This window comes from Oncorhynchus masou, unplaced genomic scaffold, assembly GCF_036934945.1.
Source record: "Oncorhynchus masou masou isolate Uvic2021 unplaced genomic scaffold, UVic_Omas_1.1 unplaced_scaffold_4409, whole genome shotgun sequence".
Taxonomy (NCBI): domain Eukaryota; kingdom Metazoa; phylum Chordata; class Actinopteri; order Salmoniformes; family Salmonidae; genus Oncorhynchus; species Oncorhynchus masou.
Window position 1 is genome coordinate 20,001 of NW_027010801.1, and position 8,431 is coordinate 28,431.

The following is an 8,431-nucleotide window of genomic DNA, read 5'->3' on the forward strand; positions in this document are numbered from 1 at the left end:
ACCAAAAGGCTTCTCAACATCTTTTACCCCCAAACCATAAGACTCCTGAACAAGTAATCAAATGGCGACCTGGACTATTTGCACCCCCCCCCCCTCCCGCCAACCCCTCTTTTGCGCTGCTGCTACTCTCTGTTTATCATCTCTGCATAGTTACTTTCACCATACATTCTGCCACGCCCTGATCTGTTTCACCTGCCCTTGTGATTGTCTCCACCTCCTCCAGATGTGGCTTGTTTTCCCCAGTGTATTTATCCCCGTGTTTCCTGTCTCTCTGTGCCAGTTTCATCTTGTATGTTTCCAAGTCAACAAGCGGTTTTCCCGTTCTCCTGCTTTTTGCATTCTCCCTTTTCTAGTCCTCCCGGTGTTGACCCTTGCCTGTTTCTGGACTTTGTACCCGTCTGCCTGACCATTCTGCCTGCCTTGACCACGAGCCTGTCTGCCACTCTGTACCTCCTGGAGTCTGATCTGGTTATGACCTTTTTGCCTGTCCATGACCACTCTCTTGCCGACTCCCTTTGGATTTATTAAACATCTTAAACTCCAACCATCAGCCTACTGTGTCTGCATTTGGGTCTCGCCTTGTGCCTTGATACATTCATGTACATATTACATCAATTAGCCAGACTAACCGGTGCCCCCACACATTGGCTACCCAGAATATTTGCATTGTGCCTCCACATTGACTCTGTACCAGTACCACCTGTATATAGCCTCCACATTGACTCTGTACCAGTACCCCCTGTATATAGCCTCCACATTGACTCTGTAACGGTACCACCTGTATATAGCCTCCACATTGACTCTGTACGAGTATCCCTGTATATAGCCTCCACATTGACTCTGTACCGATACCACCTGTATATAGCCTCCACATTGACTCTGTACCGGTACCACCTGTATATAGCCTCCACATTGACTCTGTACCGGTACCCCCTGTATATAGCCTCCACATTGACTCTGTACCGGTACCCCCTGTATATAGCCTCCATATTGACTCTGTACCGGTACCCCCTGTATATAGCCTACACATTGACTCTGTACCGGTACCCCCTGTATATAGCCTCCACATTGACTCTGTACTGGTACCCCTGTATATAGCCTCCACATTGACTCTGTACCGGTACCCCCTGTATATAGCCTCCACATTGACTCTGTACCGGTACCCCCTGTATATAGCCTCCACATTGACTCTGTACCGGTACCCCCGTATATAGCCTCCACATTGACTCTGTACCGGTACCCCTTGTATATAGCCTCCATATTGACTCTGTACCGGTACCCCCTGTATATAGCCTCCACACTGACTTGGTACCGGTACCCCCTGTATATAGCCTCCACACTGACTTGGTACCGGTACCACCTGTATATAGCCTCCACATTGACTCTGTACCGATACCCCCTGTATATAGCCTCCACATTGACTCTGTACCGGTATCCCCTGTATATAGCCTCCACATTGACTCTGTACCAGTACCCCTGTATATAGCCTCCATATTGAATCTGTACCGGTACCCCCTGTATATAGCCTCCACATTGACTCTGTACCGGTACCCCCTGTATATAGCCTCCACATTGACTCTGTACCAGTATCCCCTGTATATAGCCTCCATATTGACTCTGTACCGGTACCCCCTGTATATAGCCTCCACATTGACTCTGTACCAGTACCCCTGTATATAGCCTCCATATTGACTCTGTACCGGTACCCCCTGTATATAGCCTCCACATTGACTCTGTACCGGTACCCCCTGTATATAGCCTCCACATTGACTCTGTACCGGTACCCCCTGTATATAGCCTCCATATATATTGTAAGTCGCTCTGGATAAGAGCGTCTGCTAAATGACTTAAATGTAAATGTAAATGTAATATTGACTCTGTACCGGTACCACCTGTATATAGCCTCCATATTGACTCTGTACCGGTACCCCTGTATATAGCCTCCACATTGACTCTGTACCGGTACCCACTGTATATAGCCTCCACATTGACTCTGTACCGGTACCTCCTGTATATAGCCTCCACATTGACTCTGTAACGGTACCACCTGTATATAGCCTCCACATTGACTCTGTAACGGTACCACCTGTATATAGCCTCCACATTGACTCTGTAACGGTACCTCCTGTATATAGCCTCCACATTGACTCTGTACCGGTACCTCCTGTATATAGCCTCCATATTGACTCTGTACCGGTACCACCTGTATATAGCCTCACTACTGGTATTTTTACTGTCATTTTACAGTTTTTTTTATTTATTTGTATTTCTTTACTTATCTATTGTTCACCTAATACCTAGTTTGTACTTAAAGATTACACTGTTGGTCAGGGTTTGTAACACCTGTTGTATTTGGCGCACGTGACAAATAAACTTTGATTTGACTTTGAGTGCTTATGTCCATGGTCTATCATATTGGAAACTGCTTCCACAAACAAACAAACAAACAAAGGCTTTACAAATGAACCAACTCAATCTCCCAGAGACATCCGACCCTGAGCGACATACAGGTCCTTTAAAAGAGGAGGTCAAGATCAACGGAGCGCACTGGAGGAAATGAATCACAAGGGAACTGTGGTAGAAAGAGAGGGGGGGGGGCAGGAGGAAGACAGATGAAAAGGGGGGGATATAGAGGTGAACTGGGGCATGGAGTTATGTGAAGGACGAGACAGAAGGAAGAGGAGGAGAGGAAATCAGACAGTTTACCTTCAATGATGTGCTTCCTGTTGAGTCCTCTCTCGGTTTCGGCTCTGGAAAATAACATAGAAGTGAATGTACACATCATTGGAGGCTGCTGAGGGGAGGACGGACAATAATGATGTCCAGAACAGAGTAAATGGAATGGCATCAAACACCTGGAAACCGTGTGTTTGATGTATTTGATACCATTCCACCTATTCCGCTCCAGCTATTACCACGAGCATGTCCTCCCCAATGAATGTGCCACCAGCGTCCTGTGATAAGCACACAGAAAAGTATACCCACAAGGAGAAACTGATTAGATCAATGAACTGGTCCCACCAGCCAACAAGATGTCTACAAATTGCTGAAAAGTCAAGAGACACAAATCCAAGAAAATTATCCTGCAGAAACCGGTCATGTGGATTATAATGAATGGGTTTTTATTTGTGGTTGATACATTAAGTCTGACATTTCAAAGTGTAAATTACTAACTTTAGAAGCTTTTTTAAAACTCAAATGCACAAGTTCTCCTGCAACAGGGTGATCAAATTAAGATCCTACTGTACATCTGTACAATTTGCTCTGGGAAGCATCAGCAATGACAAAACACATGTTTGCTTCTGTCTGTCAGTGTTGCAAATACAATGCCCTGTAATATATTGTGGATGTCTGATTCAATGACAAACTGTCAGTGCCGGTATCACATCATCTAACCATCCCTTCCCCCATAACCATCTTCCCCTTGTCCATCATCTACCCATCCCTTCCCCCATAACCATCTTCCCCTGTCCATCATCTACCCATCCCTTCCCCATAACCATCTTCCCCTTGTCCATCATCTACCCATCCCTTCCCCCATAACCATCTTCCCCCTGTCCATCATCTACCCATCCCTTCCCCCATAACCATCTTCCCCCTGTCCATCAACTACCCATCCCTTCCCCCATAACCATCTTCCCCCTGTCCATCATCTACCCATCCCTTCCCCCATAACCATCTTCCCCCTGTCCATCAACTACCCATCCCTTCCCCCATAACCATCTTCCCCCTGTCCATCATCTACCCATCCCTTCCCCCATAACCATCTTCCCCTGTCCATCATCTACCCATCCATTCCCCCATAACCATCTTCCCCCTGTCCATCATCTACCCATCCCTTCCCCATAACCATCTTCCCCCTGTCCATCATCTACCCATCCCTTCCCCCATAACCATCTTCCCCCTGTCCATCATCTACCCATCCCTTCCCCATAACCATCTTCCCCCTGTCCATCATCTACCCATCCCTTCCCCCATAACCATCTTCCCCCTGTCCATCATCTACCCATCCCTTCCCCCATAACCATCTTCCCCTGTCCATCATCTACCCATCCCTTCCCCATAACCATCTTCCCCCTGTCCATCATCTACCCATCCCTTCCCCCATAACCATCTTCCCCTTGTCCATCATCTACCCATCCCTTCCCCCATAACCATCTTCCCCCTGTCCATCATCTACCCATCCCTTCCCCCATAACCATCTTCCCCCTGTCCATCAACTACCCATCCCTTCCCCCATAACCATCTTCCCCTGTCCATCATCTACCCATCCCTTCCCCCATAACCATCTTCCCCTGTCCATCATCTACCCATCCCTTCCCCCATAACCATCTTTCCCCTGTCCATCATCTACCCATCCCTTCCCCCATAACCATCTTCCCCCTGTCCATCATCTACCCATCCCTTCCCCCATAACCATCTTCCCCCCTGTCCATCATCTACCCATCCCTTCCCCCATAACCATCTTCCCCCTGTCCATCATCTACCCATCCCTTCCCCATAACCATCTTCCCCTGTCCATCATCTACCCATCCCTTCCCCCATAACCATCTTCCCCCTGTCATCATCTACCCATCCCTTCCCCATAACCATCTTCCCCCTGTCCATCATCTACCCATCCCTTCCCCCATAACCATCTTCCCCCTGTCCATCATCTACCCATCCCTTCCCCCATAACCATCTTCCCCCTGTCCATCATCTACCCATCCCTTCCCCCATAACCATCTTCCCCCCTGTCCATCATCTACCCATCCCTTCCCCTATAACCATCTTCCCCCTGTCCATCATCTACCCATCCATTCCCCCATAACCATCTTCCCCTGTCCATCATCTACCCATCCCTTCCCCCATAACCATCTTCCCCCTGTCCATCATCTACCCATCCATTCCCCCATAACCATCTTCCCCTGTCCATCATCTACCCATCCATTCCCCCATAACCATCTTCCCCCTGTCCATCATCTACCCATCCCTTCCCCATAACCATCTTCCCCCTGTCCATCATCTACCCATCCCTTCCCCCATAACCATCTTCCCCCTGTCCATCATCTACCCATCCCTTCCCCCATAACCATCTTCCCCCTGTCCATCATCTACCCATCCCTTTCCCCATAACCATTGTCATGTCTTTACTATCATTAAATGAAGAATGTTAGTTTTTATCAAAGATTCTCTGTAGTATTACGCTATTAAATGCGATTAAACTGATTAATCATGTAACTGTAATTAACTAGGAAGTCAGGGCACCAAGGAAAATATTCAGATTATAAAGCTATCATTTTCCTAATATAACTTTTCAGATATTTTATATCTGAACAATTAGTCTTCAAATTAATTAATTATTTACTTTACCTCATGTTAGTCTCAATCCAAACGTCATAAATTGTTGGTTATCTGCACGAACCCAGTCTTCACTGTGAGTCATCCATACATCAATTGCCTTAAATAATTTATTTACTAACTAAGTAATTCACAGAAATGCATAAACAAACAGTTTATAGTTACAACGAAATGATAACGGAGTTTCCCTAGTGGGCTAAACCGGCATGGCGGCTTGGTGTACAAAAGGGAAGTGGGGATCAACTGAGACAATTGAAATTCTAATCCTTTGCACATGAACGCTCACTCATTCGGGAATAATTGCAATCAATATATATATTTACGCTCAATGTGTCGTCGGGATCTTTGTTGAAAAGTTAGTTTCTGTTGGAGAGTGTCCGTCCTCTCTCTCTCTCTGCCGTGGTTAGAATGGATGGTTCAGAGTGACATTCATTCATGTAGTTATAGGGTGGATGTTTGGCGGTTGTCGTTCTTCGCGTTCAATGATACCGAATTCCTAGCTGTAGACTAGTAATTAATATCAAAGATTTGTTCTTATTCTGTCGGTATCGATAGTCTAAGAGTTAAACCACGTGGTATGGTTAAGAGATTCAGCCATCTACTCAAACCTTGGCCCTCTCGTTATCAAGGTAAGCTGGGCTGCAACCTTTGTCCTCTCGTGATTGAGAGAAACATGGTCTGTTGAGAACTTCTCAAAGTTGGGGTTTAATTAGGGAGTTGCAGAAAGGGCCTATCCCAGGATGCCCGACCCTAACTGGGCTCATAGGCGGGCCTCTGATTTAGTTAAACTCAAAACGGAATTTGTGTGGCGTGGGGGCCAGTCAGCCTGGTTCACACTAAGAGAGAGAGAGAGAGAGAGAGAGAGAGAGAGAGAGTAGTGTAGCGTGGGGGCCAGTCAGCCTGGTTCACTCAGAGAGAGAGAGTAGTGTGGCGTGGGGGCCAGTCAGCCTGGTTCACTCAGAGAGAGAGAGTAGTGTAGCGTGGGGGCCAGTCAGCCTGGTTCACACTGAGAGAGAGCGAGAGAGAGGGAGAGAGAGAGAGAGAGAGAGAGAGAGAGAGAGAGAGAGAGAGAGAGAGAGAGAGGGAGTAGTGTAGCGTGGGGGCAGTCAGCCTGGTTCACTCAGAGAGAGAGAGTAGTGTAGCGTGGGGGCCAGTCAGCCTGGTTCACTCAGAGAGAGAGAGAGTAGTGTAGCGTGGGGCCAGTCAGCCTGGTTCACTCAGAGAGAGAGACAGTAGTGTAGCGTGGGGGCCAGTCAGCCTGGTTCACTCAGAGAGAGAGAGTAGTGTAGCGTGGGGGCCAGTCAGCCTGGTTCACACTGAGAGAGAGAGAGAGAGAGAGAGAGAGAGAGAGAGAGAGAGAGAGAGAGAGAGAGAGGGAGTAGTGTAGTGTGGGGGCAGTCAGCCTGGTTCACTCAGAGAGAGAGTAGTGTAGCGTGGGGGCCAGTCAGCCTGGTTCACTCAGAGAGAGAGAGAGTAGTGTAGCGTGGGGGCCAGTCAGCCTGGTTCACTCAGAGAGAGAGAAAGTAGTGTAGCGTGGGGGCCAGTCAGCCTGGTTCACTCAGAGAGAGAGAGTAGTGTAGCGTGGGGGCCAGTCAGCCTGGTTCACACAGAGTGAGAGAGAGTTCATTTCTTTGCTTTATTCTCTGCTATGTTATCGGTTCCTCCAGCATTTTGAACAGAGAGAGCCCCGTCGGACCCCTAAAAGACTGCCAGGCTGGTTGTTAATCATGCCTCTCTCTCGCTCTCTCTCTCTCTTTCTCTCTCTCTCTCTGCATCCTTCCCTCTCTCTCATTTGCTTTTATCTCTCACTCTTTTTCTCTCTCCCTCCCCTTTCTCTCCGTCTCTCTCTCCGTCTCTCTCTCTCTCTCTCTCTCCCTCCCTTTAATCTGGTCCATAGTGGAGACGGCTGTCACCACAGAACCACTATAATACTTCAAAGATATAGCTGGCTGGGTTTCAAATTATAGGCACTACTTTTGACCTGAGTATGTGTGCAAATCTCAGATAACAACCTAATTCATTGTACATATGCCGTATCCTAATTTGATCACCCTGTTGTTGCTGCAATTTTCGAGACAAAATCCAGAAAGAACTTGGACAGAACTCGGAAGAACCCTGAGACAGAACCCAGACAGGACTCAGATTGAGCACAGACAGAACTCAGACAGAACCCAGATAGAACTCAGACAGAACCCAGATAGAACTCAGACAGAATTCAGACAGAACCCAGACAGAGCACAGACAGAACTCAGACAGTACAGTGTCCATATGACGACAGCTTCAGTACAGATATGTCAATGAGGAGGAAGAGACTAACTCAGATCAACAGTACTCAGCTCTGAAACCATAACTATTTTTGTAAAACAATGGTAGAGATTAGTCAACGCTTTTTCATTGGTATGATGCTCTGAATGTGAGAATCTCAAATGCATTTCCTTGATGATTTATAGCATAATTTCTCCTCGCCTCCTCTCAAAACCCATTGGTTGAGAAGGTCAGAGGCAAGTGAAGGAGGCAAGTGTAAAGATGCTAGGAGTCAAGGGAATACTATTGAGATTTTCCAATCGTCTGAGGAGGCAGATACTTACTTTCCACCCCAGTAGAGCTTGGTGGTGATCACCAGACTGGATCTCCTACAGGAAGACAGGCAGACATAAAGATGTACAGACAGACAGACGGACATACAGATGGAGAGAAAGACAAAGATTAGAAAGACATATGGACATCCTTATCCCACTTAGGGTATATAATATCACTTAGGGTATATAATATCACTTAGGGTCTATAATATCACTTAGGGTATATAATATCACTTAGGGTATATAATATCACTTAGGGTCTATAATATCACTTAGGGTATATAATATCACTTAGGGTCTATAATATCACTTAGGGTATATAATATCACTTAGGGTATATAATATCACTTAGGGTATATAATATCACTTAGGGTCTATAATATCACTTAGGGTATATAATATCACTTAGGGTATATAATATCAATATATTTAGGTATATAATATGATTTAGGTATATAATATCACTTAGGGTATATAATATCACTTAGGGTATATAATATCACTTAGGGTAT

General features: G+C 46.4%; 1 long non-coding RNA gene across 1 annotated transcript in view; it reads right to left on the reverse strand.

The window, feature by feature from the left end:
• Nucleotides 1-8,147, reverse strand: part of LOC135535077 (uncharacterized) — a 14,424-nt gene extending 6,277 nt beyond the window's left edge. Inside the window, exons 1-2 of the long non-coding RNA XR_010454809.1 lie at nucleotides 7,929-8,147; nucleotides 2,707-2,750 (exon numbers count right to left, since the gene is read on the reverse strand). This is a non-coding gene — a long non-coding RNA (uncharacterized LOC135535077). The remainder of the gene's footprint in view (nucleotides 1-2,706; nucleotides 2,751-7,928) is intronic.
• Between the last annotated feature and the right edge of the window lie 284 nt (nucleotides 8,148-8,431).